The 20000-nt window shown below is 46.2% G+C and overlaps 1 protein-coding gene across 3 annotated transcripts in view; it reads right to left on the reverse strand.

Annotated features, from left to right (window-relative positions):
- LOC137637094 (gem-associated protein 6-like) overlaps nt 1–20000 on the reverse strand; it is a 125924-nt gene that overhangs the window by 721 nt on the left and 105203 nt on the right. The gene's annotated exons all lie outside the window — the stretch shown is intronic.

Raw genomic sequence — 20000 nt, forward strand, 5'->3', positions numbered from 1 at the left:
ATCTCAATCATAACAACCTATTGTATTATGAATAAAACGGTCCCTGCTACACATATCAAAGCCCTTAAGTTATGCTATGTATCATACCTCAAGCAAGGATTGCTAAATCTGCAAAAATAAATAGCAGACTGGGCTCCTTTGTACCACTGTACACTAACAAAATTCAAAATCCACTACTTGCAACTTTTTTTAGATTGCAGTACTTTAAATTAAATTTGGACTTTTTTTTCTTTTTTTTTTTTTTTTTACACAATAGGGCTACTGTTCATCTCTTCTAACTCTGGTCATTAATAATATCATAATCTGAATACAGTACAAAAGAAAAAGTTGACAATTCTAGATTGTACTGAAAAGTCTTTCCTCTATGTTTATAGCAAATGGACCTGATCTGAACGTATCCATACAGGTCTCTTGTGTAATCGACTTCCTGTATATTGCAGTGTGAACAATTTTTGTTTGTTTACACTTAAAATATGTTCTCTTACTTTGGATATAAGAAAAAGGATTATGTATTAGTTCAGAGTGATTGTCATTTAAGGAACATATAAGATGTTTTTTTAAGATAAACTGAACAAAAGTTATTTCATGTAAAGAAAGTAATTTGCTTTATTTCATTTTTAATAAACAAAATTTCTTTTGAAGTCCAAGACATTGGAATAAAAGAAAATGGTTTGTATCTAAGAAAGCTTAGTGGATTGTATATTCTGATTTTTTAGACATTGTTATTGTGGGCCCACAGTGACCTGCACAACGTCGTGTGCGGCCATACTGTTCCACGGTTAGGAATGTTTAAGTGACTTTGCAGCCTGATGGTGGACGGGAGATTGAGGCAGACAGTGTTACTTTGAGGGAAAATTATTGAATTACAGTATTTTTTACAGTTATATGTTCTTTATAGATGGTTTATTAGATAGTAAGTGTTCAAGTTTATTACTGGTCATTACAAATGTCATAAAACCATAGTGTTGCGGGGTTCTCCTTTAAGCTTAGTTCTGTAGTAATGTTTCTTTTGTTTTGGACGCTGACTATGTTGAGAATCCTAATATTTCTAAGTCTTTCAAATCCTCAGGTTCTGTAGTCATGGTCTTGCTAGGATTTTAAAGTTCCGTTTTGTAACTGTAGTGGTATATCTTGCATGTAACTTAGTATTTTTCTCTTTCTTGTACATTATGCAGTAAGACTATTCTGAAGTGGTCATTTCTTTTGTTTATCTTATTTTGAGGCTAGAATGTAAAGGGATGCTAATTTTGACTTTAATTGATTATTTGAATTGACAAAACAATGATAATGTATTCCTAACAGTTTTTTGTTTCATTTACGAATAAATATTTTTTTTGTTTTTATGAAGACTGAAATTTATTCCAGTTCCTTACTCCATGACGTCCCTTTTTCAGCCACTGTTTTTTTAATATTGCTAATAAGTCATTTATCATAATTTTTTCCTCCCACACTGTGTCCCGTTATCAGTTAATAACTGTTCCCTTTCACCTAATGTTCTGACCCTTACTTGAACTTGAAGCTATCTACCCTTAAATTCAAGCTATTCACATATACTGCTCATTTTTCCCAGAAATGAATCAACGTTCATCTTACATGTTAATCCAGCTAACCCAAGGAAATGGAATTTAAGAAGGAAGTAAGATTCTTGCTGGGTCCCGTTGCCCAGTATAAATCAAGGGGTGGTGCCCAGTGCTCCGTTCTTTTGACCTGTTGCCTAGATTTTTGGGTATTCCACCGTTGTATATTTTTTGTGTAGTGAACGTTGGGTTGTGGTCGGCATTCGGAAACTAGGCAGTTCGGGTGCTATCTCTGGCCACAGTCCGCAAACCACTAAATAATTTTTGGTGCCCAGACCCGGGAAACACCAACCTTTTGATATGTCATCGTTATCCAGTAAATGCCGAAAGGCTAAGAAGAGCCTGAGCCAGGATGTAGAGAGTCTTGTTAGGATTGTCAGTGACCTGGCAACTCAGGTCAAGTCCCTGACACTTCAAGTGGCGGCCCTGAAGAGTGTTGAGCCGTCACCAACGTGCTACGTTGCCACTGGGGTCACAACCAGTGATCACCAGTGCTCCTTCTATGTCCCCAGCTTGGCCAAATTTCAATGGTCTGGCAATCCCAGTGACTGGAGCAGAGCCAGTGATTGGAGGTCTCCAGCCCCCTCCAGGGTTCACACCGTTACTTCCCCCTGTACCAGGCTTTTGGGATTCCTCTGCTCTTGGTGGACTGCTTACTTCCTTGTCTGTTCCAGCAACTAACCCTGTTAATCCGCCACAGACTACAGCCAGTAGACTAGGGGAGCAGTTCCTGGTCAACCCGGCCGAAGCCAGTAGCCCAGAAAAGGCCCCAGCAGCTACTGCTGAGGCAGTTCTCGCCAAGACAGGGGCCATCCCAAAGCACAGGCCCCAGGCCAAGGGCACCACCAGACCAGTCATACCCGAAATGACTATGTCCCACGAGTCCACCAGCGAAGAATCTGGTGACTCTTCCAGCTCCTGTCTCAGTGTCAGCTCAGATGACACTGTCTCCACACATCACGTCCAGTCCCTCCAGACAGAACGCAGTCTGTCTGATCTGCTTAAGGTCCTCGACTCCAGGAGGACCCCCAAGCCTGGAATCTTCCAGCTGGAAACTGGCCAGAGTTTTGCCCGATTCCTGAGGGATTTCGAGGCCTACTGTGCGAGCAAGTATACCGCAAGAAGCTCTGGTCGGTGGACTGTTGATCTAGGGAAATTTCTGAAGGAAAAAATCCAGGAGGCATTCTCAGCCATGGGGGGTCCCGAGATCTCATACCCCGACATGAAGGAACGCCTCCTCGACTGGTGCTCTAAAAGCCCGAGGGAGGTGTGATGCAGGTAGGAAGGCCCAGTTCAGCAGTGCCACCTGTGGCGAGGGCTAACTTCTGAAGATTTACGCCGTCCGGTTGGCCTCCCTGTACAGGTCGGCCTATCCTCACCGAAGTTTGGACCGGAGAGAGCTTAGGCGGAAGCTCCTAAGAACTATTCCAAGCAGAGCTGCAAGTTGGCTGGAACAGTCTCTGGCCCCCATTAATGTCTCCGCTGGCCTCACTTGGCAGGATGTTCTACACCTGTTGAGTGTTCTCGACGGAGCCAGAAGGCAGAGGATTTGGTCATCAATTGTATGGGACAGTCATGGCACGGCTCGTATGCCGACAGGGTTGCCATGGCTGCCCCAGCCGCTCACCTGGACCTGACAGAGCGTATTTACGCACTCCTCGTCGACCTGTCCCAAAACTGTGCATGGTGCTGAAAATCAGAGCAATTTATGGACGAGTGTCACAGACGCCTCAACCTGTGCCTACGCTGTGGTTCGGCAAACCATCATGTAGCACAGTGTGGACAACAGGCGACGCTTATAAGCAGATCACCTGTCCAGAACACAGCTAATGCCCGCAGCCCTGGGAAGGAGACTACCTCAGTCCAGACTCCTTCAAGGTGGAGAGCAGTACCGGTGAGTGCTACTCCCACCCCGTCTTCCTATTCTGGATCGACCAGTAGCTGGGAGATCCGAAGTGGGAGCGAGTCCAGTGCTCCTTCTCGGACTGTGCAGAAGAAGGGCAAGAAGGCAAAACCCAGGAAGTCAAGAACTGAGGAGTATCATAGGGCTTTAAAGACCAAGTCTTCGATGAGAAGATGGGGCTACATCGAAGGAGGATGTGAGTTCTAGGGTGCGTTCTCCTAGTATTCCGGTGGCAGCTTCGGAAATCTCAATTTCCAAGGTTACCCCTCAACCCGAAAAGGTCATTGCACCTCCAATGGCTCTTTCAAGATTGGCCAGTGATAACCTGTCCTCGACACGGTTCAGAGCTTCTCCAACTGACTCCTCCAGGGAGGAAGCAGGAACTGAGGCTTTATTCAAAAACCCTTCGTTAACCTGGCGTAGTTGGCTCCTGTACCACTCATGGTTGTTCCAGTGACCAAGAGTGAGTTTCCATCGGGAGCGTTGGATGCTCTCATTAACTCCGGAGCTGAGGTCTACCTCCTGTCATCGAGAGTAGTACAGGATTACCAGCTGCATATGGAACCCAACACCATTGGTCTGAAGGGTTTACGGCAAACAGGACCTAAGACCTTAGGTACTGTACTGTTGACCCCTATACTGCATGGAATAACATTCGCCCCGAGTGTGTTCCATGTAGTGCCTTCAGGGACTATGGCTGAGCATGTAGTGCTTGGCTACCAGTTCTTGAGAGCAAATGGGGTGATAGTTGACGGAGCCTGAAATCGGCTGAGCGTTGGCAGTACTCCCAAAGAGCCTCTATGGGAGTATTGCGTCCTGATACGTGGAGCCTGTTGTCAGCAAGTACTTTACGCACTTGAGGTCCACGCAGCCGATTCAATGAGGATTGCCAGTATTGAGCCAGTACTTGTTCCACTTACTGTAAACTTTCCTAAGTGACTTGACACCTCTTTTAGGTGGCCTGCCTGTCCGACCAACTGTTGGCCGGAAATGTGTTATGATGGCAACATCATAACCCCTGGTCTGTCAAGGAAAGTTACAGCAATCCCTGCCATCCTCGAAATGAACGATGGAAAAGCCTCAGTTTTAATCGAGGGTTCATCTGAAGAAACTGCCAAGATCAAGAAGGGAGATCTCTTGGGGAAGGTGTTCACCATGGCAATGGTGGATGCTCCTCTATCCTGCCTGACAGCACAGAAGTGTGACCTGACTTCTGAAATGAACGTCTTGGAAGAGATAGACAATCTGTCTATCTCCGACGAACTGCACTCTCCTCAGAAGGACCACTTTTGTCAAATACTTCGATGTCATCTTCCGGTCATCAGTACTGGTGATGATGATGTGGGAGAGTGCTCAAGCACACTAATACGTGTGTATGACGATACGCCCATTTATCAGAGAGTTCGACGGTTTGCCAAACCCGTCGCTGACGCCATCGAGGAACAGTGCAAGGAGTTGCATGAACTGGGTATTATTGAACCCAGCATCTCTCCTTGGTCTTCACCCATTGTTCCAGTCCGAAAAAAGGACAATAGTATATGGTTGTGTGTGGACTACCGTAGACTGAATAACGTGACTGTCTCTGATAAGTTCCTGATGCCTAACATGGCCGATTCTGTATTTGGACTTCAAGGAGTCAAATACTTTACAACCCTTGACCTGGTTCGTGGATACTACCAGTTACCGTTGGCAGAGGACAGTAAAGAATACACAGCCTTCTCTACCGCCTTTGAACACTGGCAGTTCAGACGCTTATTGTTTAGACAGAAAAATGCACCTGCAGTGTTCCAGAGAGAAATGCAGAGTATTCTTCAACAGTACCTGAAAGCCAAGGTGGTTGTCTACACTGATGACATCTTGATACTTGAGTCTTCTTTCGAGGAACACCTGAAACTGGTAGAACGAGTTCTGGCTACTCTCCCGAAGCACGGACTCAAGATAAAACTCGGGAAGTATTCTTGGGTTCAAGCTGAGGTCCAGTATCTTGGTCATCTGGTTGGACATTCTGGTATGCGTAAGCTACCAGAATACATCCAGAAAGTGGAGGACTTCCCTAAACCGACCACTGTGCGTGGGCTACGGGGATTCCTGGGACTGGTAAACTTCCAACGTAAATTTATCCTCATGTGCTCACAGATAGCCAAACCATTATCCGCGAAGACTGGAGGACGAAAATCCCAAGGGACTCGGAAACTGAAGTGTACTGCAGAAATGGACGGTGCCTTTGTGCGCTTGAAGGAACTGATCAAGGAGGACATTATGTTGTTGTACCCTGACTACTCCGCTGATGCTAAACCCATGGAGTTGTTTGTTGACGGTTCGGGTCAGGGTGCTGGTGCTTGTCTGTGCCAGGAGTCCTTGGAGCATCCAGGGGAGCGTCGGGTGATAGCGTACGACTCCATGACTTTCCTTGACTGCGAGACCCGTTACTCTACCATTGAGCGTGAGTTGGCTGCTCTGCGATGGGGAGTGAAAACCTTCAGGGCCTTCCTCTATGGTCAGTTCTTCGTGATCCATTCTGATCACCGTCCCCTGATGTACCTTTTATGACATGAAGATGGTGGACAGTCGTCTAGCACGGAAACTGGAGGACCTGTCCGAATTTAACTTTATTGTTAATTACTGTCCAGGAGATCAGAATGCCGCCGCTGACTGGTTATCCCGCTGGCCTGCATTAACTGACTGTCTGTTTGCTACTGAACCTAGCACTCCCAAGTTGCCTACTGGACTGGCCTTGTATAAGGAGGTTCGTGGTGATCCAGATTCTCTCATAGAATCCTTGGAGCTAGTCGTGAACTGTTGGACGGGAGGGCCAGGTGTTGCACCCGACTCTCAGCTGAAGGGAACCAAGCTGCAGGATGCCTTAGTTCAGCAGTTTTTGAAAGACGCCGGTCGACTAGGCTTCAAACTGGACAAGACTAGCAGGAACAGGATTAAGGCAATGCGATTTCCAGGTAAAGTCCCAGCTCTGGAGTTGCTCTTGGCAGCATCTAAGCTATTGAACCTGGAAATCTAGGTCCATTGGGGTCCCACTTGCCCCGTAGTCTATCGTGATCCATCCGTGACTGAGCCTCAGTGTGTGCAGCTTCAGTGTCTGTCTGGAGTGCATTTTAACCCTCTGATCGAGCTTCGCAATTACGTCCCTCCAACTGACGTGATTCTGGGCCATATGGCGGAGGTAAAATCTCGTGTGCCTGACGCTGAGGGCTTGGTCACTGATGATCAGGAAGCGCTAGAGTATTGTCCTGTAATCCAGTACGTGACAGAAAAGGTACCTCGTCAGTCCAGTTGTACACATGTGTCTCAACACTTGGCAGTAGGTATAGTAATGATACAGGAGACCTTATTTTGTGCTCTTGTTGATACCGGTGCACAGGTTTGTCTTGTGAATGAGTCTGTACTGAGCCAACTTGGCATAGAGTACCAGGTACTGTCAGGAGAACAGTTAGAGAGGTTGACTGGTTCCTGCACCAGCATTCTAGGCTACGTCCAGTTAGAGGTGAAGTGTCCTTCCGGGTGGAGGTTACCGCTGTTTAACCATGCGGTGGTAGCTGCCAAAGACATCAACTTTTGATTTGTTCTTAATAGAAATCTACAGGACGCAGCCTACCTGACACTGGATTCACCCCGAGAACAGTTGGTGTATGACCATACTACCGTTCTTCAGTTGTCTCCCAAGGTACTCTCAGTCTCCTCACTGCATACCGAGACCACTGTTATGAAGGTAACTGACCCTGAACCTGATCGGGGAGTGTTCCCCAGAAATGCTCTTCTGTCCTTTAGTCAGGTGTCCAAGATCCAAGGAGATCATCGACAGATTCAATCTGTCATTAAGATGATCTACTCTGGGGTTCCTGCCTCTCGAGTACCACGCTCCTATCTACCCTATAGGAGATGTTGGTCGGACCTGGAAGTACACCAGGGTTTGCTACTGAAGCGGAACCCAGACGGCTCAGTAGTTCCAGTAGTCACCTTCAATGTCCTGATTGACCTAGTTGCCGAGACCCACCTCCAGAATGCTCACTGGGGGATCGGAAAAATGATTGCAATGCTCCGTCGACTCGTCTGGCACAAATCTTTGATTAATGTGATCAGAGATATGTGCCGGATGTGTTGGGAGTGCCAGACTTATAAGGGCTCAAGGGAGGTGGTTGCCCCACCGCCTTGAAAATAGCGACCGCTTCTCCTTTTGAATTGGTTGCTATGGACTTTGTGAGTCTCCCAACAACCAGTACTGATTTTATTGGGTGTCTGATGGTAGTTGACCATTTTTCCAAGTGGGTGACGGCAGTACCCATAAGGAATAAGAAGAGCAGTACGATATGCCTGGCACTTGAAGACTGAGTTTTTCCTGTTTTAACTCGCGTTCCAGTCGGGATATTGATTGATAACGGCCCTGAGTTTATTTCCCAGGAATTTACCGAGTTGTTGGAGCGGTACAATGTTGCACATGTGAAAACAACTCCGTATAAACTCTCTAGTAACGGTGCAGTGGAACAGGTAAATCTTACCATTGGTGAGTTACTGAGGGTGATTTCTGGGGAATCTTGGAAATGGGACCAGTACTTACCCCGAGCAGTTCTCAGCTACAACCATTCTCACCACACTGAGACTGGCTGTGCTCCAGCTGAGAACATACTGAAAGGTGCTCACGATATTGATAGCATCCCATTGCTGTCAGCTGAAACAAGAGACCCATGGGCTGAAGGATATCCTCGGTACAAACCGTTTAAAGAGGGTTCTCTGGTGCTTAAGAAGGTGCACCTGTTGGGACACCTTCTGACGAACAAGCTCATCCCTAGGTTTGAGGGGGTATTCCGTGTTACTAAGGTACAAGAGAATAAGGTCACCTATGAGCTGCAGAGACTGCCTGATGGTGAACTGGTAAGAGCTCACCATATTCAGTTAAAAGCCTGATTTGAACCTCCAGTTCATCTTAGGAGGCATTTTCTCTGGTATCCGAAGGGTCCTGATCCTGTAACAGAGACTCGGAATAGTCCAGAACTCGTGGAGGATAGTTCAACTTCCTCTGAAGTCTGAGTTCTGGTTCTAGTAGTGATGGCGACTTCTATAGGGTGGCTGCAGTAGTTGCATCCTACCTTTTGTCTCAAGATTGTAACAAGTCCCGACGACAGAGGAAAAGTCGCCATCCTACTAGAGCTATTACTTAGCCTAAGCCCATTCTTAAGCCAGCAAGGACTTACGAGAGAAAGAAAGCACTAGATGCTTGGTTATATCCTCCAGAAAATTATGATGAGACTCCTGTATTAAAGCCGGAATCATTTCGAGATCGTGTGGTCCTACAACTGTGGGAGAACAGCCCCACCGAAATGTGTGAAACCCCAATTTTGTCTCCCGAGTCGGTGGTTCACTATCCAGTGCCTGAATTTTGAACACCCCAGTTCTTAGCTTCTTTTTTCCAAGAGGAAGGTGTGGTTCATCGTACAGGGAGTTGGGAATTCTGGGAAGTTTCCAGTATTCCGTTATTGGAAGTACTTTCTGTTAGTTCCAAGAATTCCAGTCCAGATTGGTCAAGATCTGCTACTTTAGAAAGCCCTGTTTCTGAATCGGCAGTGTCTATTCATCCTGATTATGCCTTTCTCTGCTTTTTGCCACCTGATTGTGACGACCGACTGTCACCTGAAGATCCCACCTCTAGTGGATTTAGTCCCCCATGGACTAGGTCAAAAGGTCCTGTTCTTGACCTACCTTTAGTTCAGCCTCAAGTCCTGGAGTGGAGACCTCGTCTCACTGACCAGATGAATATTATAGAGAGGGAACCATCCTCCATTCCTGAGTCACCTCAGAATTCAAACCCTTTCCTACATTCTGATGGTAGATTAAAACACCGGTCAGAGCTCGAGGCTGAAATGACACAGTCAGGTGTATCTAACCTGAACGCTACAACACTGTTTGGGTCGCCCGAAACACAACTTTGCCCTCAGTCATCGTCTGATTTTTCGGGATTTTTATTGTCCTCTTCTGAGTCTACGGATACTGTCTCTGGTTTACCTCAAAGAATGTCGATCACCCGCAGATACCAACTGTTATGCGAGGTTATCGATCAATTAAAGACACCCAGCTTGTACCTGGAGTCGCCGGCTCAGCCTGTCATCGGTGCTGCGAGAAATTAATATGGCTCGCCAGCAGATTGCTGAATCCCGGTGCATATCCCGAGACAGAATTTTGAGACTCGGATGAAGAACTATAAATCTCCCACTGAATTAATCTTTGTACAGTTTTTAAAGGAAGTTTTGATAATAATTACCCTTTTTTGTTCTTTTTAGTCATGTTTTAATTCCCACCTTGGGGTAGATAAAAGGCTGAGAATGTGACACGTTGTGTGAGGAAATGTTTATTTAGTCAGGGGTTCTGTAATTATCGTAATAAATGTTGTACTGTAAATTGACCTTGACCGTGACAGTTATAATAAATTTTCATTATTCTGTAATGCCTGTAGTCCAAAATCAATGAGTTTTGTATTCTTTTAAATTGATTTTGGACTACAATGAATGTATTATTTTTCTTGATAGATCGTGACTATGTACCTGTAATACTAAGATGTTTCCTGTAAATAATGAAATGTACTATATTGTATATTATTGGAACATTGTTGGGAGGAATAGACGATAATCTAATTTTGGTTGTAAGTACTGGATCTCCATTGTGTTCACAAGGTTGTCTATTCCTATTGCTTTTTGTTAAATCATGAAACTGAAAAAATGTTTTGTACCTAATGTAAATTCATATAATTGGATATGTATCTGAAGGAAGGGATGATGAATTAAATCTTTAGTTGATCATCCTACCTTTTTACTGAATTTATTTTTGCAAGGTAAAATTTTTTTTTTTCTTGAAGGTACAGAGTTCCACTGCAATAACCGCATGTAAGTCAGCCCTGACTAGACCTCTTTTATACGCCTTTGAGGTGGACCCCACAAGCGAAACCTTCTATAAGGTACCAAAGCATACACTAGACTCAAGCCGGCAACCCCTCCAAAGCCCATTACACAGTCGTTGGTCAAAGTCTTGCACTGTGCTTCGAACCTAAACAATGAAGATTGTACTCTAAAGGAACTAACACAGAAAATCAATTTTCTGTTTGCAATAGCCTCAGGGGCTAGAATTAGTGAAACATTGGCCCTATCAGGGATGTAGGCCATATTCACTTCCTAGACACAGAACTGAACCTTTTTCCTGATCCTGCCTTTCTGGCCAAGAACGAGCTACCCAACAAGAGGTGGGGTCCTTGGAGAATCTGCCCACTGAAGGAAGATGTCTCTCTATACCCAGTAGAGTGTCTTAAGGTCTATCTTCGTAGAACTTCAGACTTCAAGGAAGGACAGCTCTTCCGAGGAGAAACCTCAGGATCAAAATCTATTCTAAGATAACCGAGAGCAATGCTCACCTACTTATTTGCAGAGCGGATCCTGACAGCTCACCCGCAGATCACGATCCAAAGAAAATTGCTTCTTCACGGAACTTCTTCCAACACAGGGGCTTTGGTAAACTCCGCTCATACACTGGGTGGAGATCAACCAGATCTTTTACAGACACTATATGAAGCAAGTACACGAAATTAAACATGTTGTGGTGGCGGCGGGTAGTGTTATAAAACCCGTCGTCTAGCGCTGTGATGAACAGTGAACTGCTTTGGGACTTTCCAGTGCATCGGATGCATGGGTACATTTACCCTTGAGTGCAAATCACAACAATGATTAACACACGGTTCCATATAGGTGCATATCTGACCGATAACACCAGTGTCGAGTGAACGTTGCGTCAAGGTGTTCATGCATTTCCAAAATCTGTACAAATCAGTCAATTTGGTTTCACATCTCCATTGAGTGGCATCATTTCGATGAAATTACATATTTTTTCGACGAGAAAATATGGACCTGATGTGTTTTCAATGCCGGATTAGATTCATACCTGATTGTAACTACATTTGATAACCTAATTGCAAGGTAAAATGATAAACGTATTTGCGTCTTATTGCTGCAATCTCAATTACAGAAGAATAAAGCAGACTAGACTTTTAATTAAACCCTAGAAGGGCCCAACTTGAAATCAGAGTACAGATTTCCAAGATAAGAGAAGGGTAAACTCTAAGAATTACCGACCGTCCCAATGGAGATACAAACTTTGAATCCTTATGGTCAAAGTTGAAACTTTCCCTGCAGGGGGCAGGAAGCCCTAAGCTAGTTCCAAGCTTAGTGGATATGACAGACAATGGTAATGTCATATATAAAGGTCTAGAGCACCATCTAAGGAACTCATTCAAGGTAAAGGCACTTAATCCCACAGATATAGTACTTTCCAAGTTAATTCTCTGGTAAGCTTCCATCAGAACAACATGGCTGAGCCCAAAAAAGGGATTTTGACGAAGGAAAAATCTATTTCTGGGGAGAGACCTGTGGCGCCCGGTAAAAAGGGTCCTTCTAATATACCTTTTCTGATAAAACCTTCCAATTATACCAGAGAAAGATAAAAGCATGGAATGCAGAGGTTACAACCCTCGCGCGAGCACCTCGAGGGTGTCGTGTATAAAGCAAAGGCGCTTGAAATCCACTATTCACAGGTTGTCTTCCATTTAGTTAATTCCTTCGTCAAAGGGATGGGCCGATACAAAGGCCCTAGCCAACCTACCAGAGCCACGCCACCCACGCCCCGACGCGAGCGCCATCTGAACAACATCCTTCTGTATTGGACATGATGGCTTGGAAAGGAAAGGGTGGGATCGTGTAAAATAAAAGGGAAGGGTTTCACCGGGCGCCACAGGTCTCTCCCCAGAAATAGATTTTTCCTTCGTCAAAATCCCTTTTCTGGGTCGACCTGTGGCGGCCGGTGAAAATGTACCAGAGAATGCCTTCCAAGCCCAACAATAACTACTAATTTAATGAGGGGAGAGAAAAAACACCATGTAAAGAAAACCATATATAATGAAGGTAAGTAAGCATAAATCCTAAACTAGCCACAGGGCATAGTGAGAGTAAGGCTAAACAAACATGATAACGGGGATGCCTCCGAGTATCAGAGCAAACATGCAACAAAACTGACATGGCTAAGAATATCCCAACCCTATAACTACGGTAAACAATAATAGTTACAATCATATTAACCTAATATGTAATAAACTTAGGGCTAACGAACCACCAAGGAAGCGGCGTCGTGGTACGAGTGGCGGGTAGGAGGGAGAAGAAAAGAGATGGATGAAAGGAAGAACAAAAGATCACTGGGGAGAGATAAGGCTCCCAGCTGCAACCGTTGGGTATTTAAGAGCCTGTAAGTTCTTTAGATAGTGGCGTTTGAAGACCATAGGAGATTTCCAACCCGTATACTTTTTAAGGTCATCAAAGTCCATATTCTGGAAATAATTGATGGAGGTAGCTACCGACCGGATATCATGAGCATGGGGAAATGATCCCGGATTGGCTTGTTTAATGAAGTATAGGATCTGTTGCCTAATACCACGTATGGAAATGGTGCCTCCTTGTTCTCTGATAAACAAGGGGCCAGACAATCGGGTAGCAGTCCTGGCTAAAAAGGCCCTGAGAGTGGTGACCGGACATAGAGAAGAGGAATAATCTTCCAAGGGGACCACCTATTTTGGGGGTCCTCGTTTTTAGCTAGGAACGCCCTGTCTGGTGAAAGAAGTACTTCACCTGAAGGGAGGAAATCCATGTTTTCTGAGTTCCGTGAGAGAGCTGCTAGTTCTGAGATTCTAGAACCCGAGGCCAAAGCTGTTAGAAATAAAGTCTTCCTAAGAAGAGTGATATAGGAGCAGGATTCGTTGTCCGTGTCGGAGGCCAGTTTGAGGACATCATTTAGAGACCAAGAGACCTTTTGAGGACGAACCGAAGGTCGAAGCCTAGCACATGCTTTTGGAATAGACGAGAAATAAGACTCCGCCAGGTTAATGTTAAACCCAACCAGGAAGACTTTCCTCAGAGCTGACTTAATGATGGTTATAGTGCTAGCTGCTAGGCCTTTGTCAAATATGGACCTAAAGAAGGAGATGGCTAAATTAGGAGTCATAACCGAATGGTCTGAATTCCTTAAGAAATATGCTAGTTTCTTAACTGCCGAATCATATTGGCGAATCGTAGAGTCCCTTTTGTCTGATTCTATAAAGAGGACATTATCTGGGTCGATGTTTGCATCCCTACGAGCCGCAAACTTCATGAAATCCACAAAGTTAGGGTTTTGGCTATCCTTGAGGAATCTGACACAGTCCGAGTTTGGACCACTTGGGTCAGTTTGGGGAATGGGATCCGGAAGGGACGGAGTTTCAACTCGAGGAAGAGAGGAAACCAACTGCTCTTTGGCCAGTGAGGTGCCACTAAAGCCACTGCCCCGTTGAAGGAGCGGAGTTTGTGCAAGACTTTCAGTAGAAGATTCACTGGAGGGAATAAGTAGATCTTCTGCCAATGGTTCCAATCCAGGGTTAATGCGTCCATGGCATAAGCCTGAGGGTCCAGGTTCGGTGTCACATAACATGGGAGTTTGTGATTGAGTCGGGTCGCGAATAGATCTACCTGGAGACCTAGAACCAGCCTGAGTATCCACCGGAAGGAGTGCATGTCCAGGGACCACTCCGATTCCAGTGGGCTCGTCCTGGATAATGAGTCTGCTATCACATTCTGGACTCCTGCTAGGTGAGTTGCTGACAGGAACCAGTCTTTGTCGGCTGCCAAGGCGAAGATAGTGACCAGGATCTGATTCAGGTTGGGTGATTTGGGCCCCCCTCTGTTGAGGCAGTGGACTACGGCCGTGCTGTCTGAGACTACTCTGATGTGGGTCGACCTCGGAGAAGAGATTCTCTTCAGGGTCAAGAACACCGCCATGGCTTCGAGAACATTGATGTGGAACTGCCTCATGGCGGGTGACCAAGAGCCCTGAAACATCTGATGTTGGGAGTAACCCCCCCCCATCCACTCAGAGACGCGTCGGTATGAATTGTCACTTGTGGAGAGGGGAACTGTAGAGGAACCGATTTGGAGAGGTTCCTCCGTTCGGACCATGGTTGTAGTCTCATTTTCAAGACAGAGGGGATCTTCGAGGTCTTGTCTCTTAAAGGTATTGTCGCTCTCTTTCTCCAAACTCGATTGATGTCTTTGAGTTTGGCTTTTAATAGGAGATCGGTCAGTGAGGCAAATTGGAGAAGGCCGAGGATTCGTTCTAAAGCTCTTCTGGACACCTGTTTGTGTTTGAGAAAGTTCCTGACCTTGGAAGCTATCTCCCTTACCTTCTTGGGAGGAAGGGAGAGCCTGTGCTTTGAAAGGTCCCAACGGATGCCTAACCATTCGAAGTGGCTTGATGGTTGTAGGCAGGACTTCCGGAGGTTGACTTGGAAGCCCAGTTTGGCGAGAAAATGGAGTACCTTCGACGTAGCTCTGTTGCATTCCTGGTGCGACTGGGCCCAAATGAGCCAATCGTCCAGATAGGCGACGATCTGTATCCCTTGGTGTCTGAGCTGCTCGAGCACCGTCTCCCCCAGTTTCGTGAATATCCTGGGGGCAATGCTGAGACCGAAGGGCATGACTTTGAATGCAAAGGCTCTCTTGCCGAGACGGAAGCCTAGGTAAGGAGAGAAGTTTCGAGCTACTGGGACATGATAATAGGCGTCGGTAAGATCGATAGAGGTGGTGACGGCCCCACGGGGAAGTAAGGTCCGTACCTGAGAGATAGTCAGCATACGGAACTTGTCGCAAAGGATGTAAGAGTTGAGCTTCGACAAGTCCAGAACTACCCTCAACGCCGACGAGTCTTTCTTCGGGACTGTAAACAGGCGGCCTTGGAATTTTAGGGATCGAACCCGTTTGATTGCTTTCTTCTTGAGTAACTCCGCGGTGTACTCTTCCAGGATGGGAGTGGGTCTCTGGAAGAAGGTCACTGGTGGAGGAAGGGATCCCTGTGACCATTTCCAACCCAAGCCCCTGGATATTATGCTGTGAGCCCATGGACTGAAGGTCCAATGGTCTCGGAAGTGATAAAGTCTCCCTCCTACCGGCATCACATCATTGGGAGGGAGTGAACTTAGGGCCCCTACCTCCACGGGCACCCCTTGCTCTAGGCCCGCCGCGTTGGCGGAACTGTCCTCTACCTCTGAAACTCCCTCTTTGGTATCCACGAAAGGAACCGGAGGATTCGTAGGCAGGGTTGTATGCAGGAGAGGACATCCAAGAGGGGTTGGGCTGTGTACCAGGGGGAGCAGCGAGGTAGACTACCTGCTGAGGAGGCGCCTGTTGTCGAGAAGTCGAGGCAGCGGAAGACTGTGGGGACGAGGTACCCCGGGCAGTCTTGTAAGGACTAAACCTCTGCTTTTTCTTGAAGAACGTGTGTCTCTGGGGTTCGAACCTCTTTTTGGCTGAGAGACCCCACCTTACCTGCAAATTTTGGTTTGCCCTCGCCACGTCCTGAAGAACCTTATCCACCTCGGTCTGAGGGAAGAGGGTCTTACCCCAGCAGGAGGAGGCTATCAGCCTGTTCGGTTCATGTTTGATGGAGGCCTCAGACAGAACGAACTTCCTGCAACTAACTTGAGCTGACCAGAAGTCATGGAGGTCTATTTGGTAGGACAGCAGCTGGTTCTTTGTGGTGACTCTGAACAGCGTTTCCTCTGGGTAAAGAGATGCTAGGGACTCCATGGAGGTGATGGATTGGAGGGACCTAGCTAGTCTAGTACGGGTCTCGAACTCAGTTTTGAGAAGACTCTCTATTAATCTGGGAAGCTTCTCAGAGAAAAGAGTAGAGGCACAGTCCGGGTCTAGCTTCCCCACCGTGAAGGTAGAAGCCGCGGCATCCCATGTTGCAGAGGTACCCGGAATAAGCAAAGAGGTGGGGTCCGTCTCTTTGAGAGCCGGCATGGAAGAGCCTTCCTTGATGGCCAGTATAGTCAGCTCTGTGACTTTGTCTATGAGCGGCAAAGAGATGGAGGCCGCTGTCGTAAAAATAGTGTAGGCACCTTTGTGTGGGGTGAGCTTGGAGTTAATACACCCCCACTCTGATAGTGTTCTGGCCCAGATAGCCTGGGCCTGCTCTTTTGGAAATATCACCGTTTCCTTCGGTACCTTGTCCATACGGACCAATGCATGTTCCTTTAAACGTACGAAACCATTGAACGGGAATTCTAGGCCCGGGGGGTAGAACTCCAGGTCCTCTAGAGGGCGGGTGCCTATGCCCTCCAGAGTTAGGGAACCATCTAAGAATGGGGCATGCAAGGCAAACCGCCAAGGATTGTTTTTATCAAAGGGCGGTAGCTTAGATGCGTCTGGGCCAGAAGGGGGAGGAAACTGAGTTCCGGCGCGGATCAGAGTAGCCATCATATCCTTAATCTCTGTCATGGCTCCAGAGTGATGTTGAATTTGATCTCTGACCAAATCTCTGACCAGTTCGATGGGGACGAGATCACCCCAGGGTACCTGAAAGCCACCCGTTGGTTTTGTCTTGGATTTGGTAGACTTAGACTTCTTAGGAGTCGTGGTTTTACGAGGAGCAATATGAATATCAGGAGCTGTCGAGGGTCCGGGGACCGGTGACGTTGATACTGGCAAAGCTGAAGTCTTATAAGTTCGAAGTGGCTTCACCTTGGGTCGTACGGAGGCAGAGGGATCCCGAGGAGAAGCCTTAGAGTTATCAAAACCTAGAAAGGAAGCGGTAGAAGAGGGAGTAGGAGAGAAAAGGGTTTCCACCAACTCGGCACCACTTACCTGCTCGTCCCTGGGTTCTACGTCTATATCCAGATCTGCCACGTCCAGCGGTACGAGGGGTTCGTCCTCCGCGGAAATGGTGGCCCTGACTTCTTCAATTAAGGGGGCAGCAAGGTCAGGGGAGACTGCAGCAGTAGTCGAGCCTGGGAAGAGGCGGGAGGCCATGTCTCCATCGAGGAGATAGGGTGCGCCAGACGAGGCATTCCTGCCGAAGCCCGACACCCACAGACGAAGAGTAGATCTTGATGCACGAAGAGAGACATCATCGGCCTGTAAGATTTGTAGTGATTAGTGATGCAGGAGGGGGTTTGCTCTCCAAAATATACTGTGTATATCATATTCATGGCTAAATTAGTGTCTGCCAACGAGAAATAAGGAACAAAGGGAAAACCCACTTACATCATCGTTCAGTAGAATTGACGACAGCTCGTAACAGAGCGAGCACAAATCCGGGAACCAGACCATGTATTGGGCCTGGCCCGGTTCCTGGATAAAGGGGATGGAGCAGTGCGCATGAGACCGACAGAGGTCATGCCCAACGGGGTCGTTGAACGAGGCAGGGCATCCTTCGGCAGTACAACGGACCTTCTGTAAAAGAAAGGAGACATGAGTCTGGTGTTTCTTGAAACTCTGATAAGGGGTTAAAAACCCTATTATTATAGAGCTCCGGCACTCACTGCATTCCCTAAGCTCCAATATTGCATTTAACTAATATCTGAATATTACTTTTAAGATGATACCGCCCCATACCATTGTTGGCACTTTCAATTGTTTGTATAATTGTAATTTACCTAATGTCTGTTAATGACAGAAGGATAAATAACTTAAAGCAATCTGCCGACCTCCGAGGGTCGCGGAAGCAGTGACATGCCCTTAAAATAAATATAAACACCAGCCTTAGCTAAAGGCAAGGCAAATATAAGTGTGAAGTGTATGGGCGACCTCCGGTGAAGCCGGAGAGTAATGAGATGTCCTGAATAATGCAGCCTTAGCTAAAGGCAAGGCAAATATAAGTGTGAAGTGTATGGGCGACCTCCAGTGAAGCCAGAGGGTAATGAGATGTCCTGAATAATACAATTGTGGCTAATAATTCAATTGTGAAAGATATAAAAGCCAAGCCGCAGCTAAAGGCTAAGGCTTAGATAATAGTAAAGCGTATTTACGATCTCCGGTGAGGCCGGAGGAAGAAGAAAGGTCCTGAATAATTATTGTGAATAATAACACAATTGTAATAACAATGGCTATTGTGGATATGGCCGTGGCCTGATACCGCAGTAAGGGCCACCGGAGGGTCGTATCTAAACAATATGAAGCCCGTCCCATGTAGTAAACAATATATAAATATAAAAATAGAACGAAAGTCATGGAGAATCCCTCATGGCGGAGTAGAACTCAAGGCGGAGTGGAAAACGTTCATAACTACTCCCGAGCCGTAACGGGGAGAGGACGAAACACGGACCTAAAATAACGCTAACTATTGAAAAGTAACCAAAATTAAATAACTCGTAAGTTATCATACACCCGTAGGGGGAGAGGTGAGGGAGGGAGAACCCGTTGAATGCACAAAACGGAAAACGGGAAATCCGCTCACCCACCGGAGCTAAGAAAGAAAACGAGAGAAAGGGGTAACTCGTGACTGCGAACAGAAAACGGGAACCCCAAGCTCTCGCTCTCTTGGACACAATATCAGGACTAATAATCACACAACAATATCATAAACGTATAAAATAAAAATGTACATCAAGATAAGACTACTAACGAAGAATAGCATCTGCTAAAACTTAAAATAAATAGCACAGTCGAGTGACGAACGGCCCGGAGGGGCGGGTACTAAACAATAACAAAGCTAGACCGCTATCTTGTTCGTAGGCTGGACTTGCTAGCAAAAAGTACCATGAGCATAATAACGCATAAACAATAACGGTTCCAAAGGCATAAGGCCAGGGACTTAACCAAGAACCTAAGTGACAGAGTACTAAACGGGCAGACAAGATGAATTCCCAAGACAAGTGAACAAACAATGGCCGCCGTGAAGGGCCAGACGGGAATAATAAAACAGACTATACTGGATATAAAACATAAGCCCGGTACTATAAAAAGCTGTCAAAACAAACTATGGTACTTAACATTGGAATGTGTGAAGATGGAGATTCGGACATAACGAAATAAATCCACGAATGTTAAAAAAGTCGAGAGAACCACAAAAAAAATTTCACACTGATGAAGTCCAAAAAGAAGGATGATGTTCAGATGGCGCTCGCGTCGGGGCGTGGGTGGTGTGGCACTGGTGGTTGGCTAGGGCCTTTGTATCGGCCCATCCCTTTGACGAAGGAATTAACTAAATGGAAGACAACCTGTAAATAGTGGATTTCACGCGCTTTTGCTTTATACACGACACCCAAAGGTGCTCGCGCGAGGGTTGTAACCTCAGCATTCCAAGCTTTTATCTTTCTCTGGTATAATTGGAAGGTTTTATCAGAAAAGGTATATAAGAAGGACTCTTTTCACCGGCCGCCACAGGTCGACCCAGAAAACTCTATTATTATAGAGCTCCGGCACTCACTGAATTCCCTAAGCTCCAATATTGCATTTAACTAATATCTGAATATCACTTTTTAAGATGATACAGCCCCATACCATTGTTGGTGCTTTTATATTCAATTGTTTGTATTTACCTAATGTCTGTTAATGACAGAAGAATAAATAACCAAAAGCAATCTGCCGACCTCTGAGGGTCGGGGAAGCAGTGACAGGCCCTTAAAATAAATATAAAACACAAGCCTTACCTAAAGGCAAGGCAAATATAAG

This window comes from Palaemon carinicauda, unplaced genomic scaffold (genome assembly GCF_036898095.1).
Source record: "Palaemon carinicauda isolate YSFRI2023 unplaced genomic scaffold, ASM3689809v2 scaffold53, whole genome shotgun sequence".
Taxonomy (NCBI): domain Eukaryota; kingdom Metazoa; phylum Arthropoda; class Malacostraca; order Decapoda; family Palaemonidae; genus Palaemon; species Palaemon carinicauda.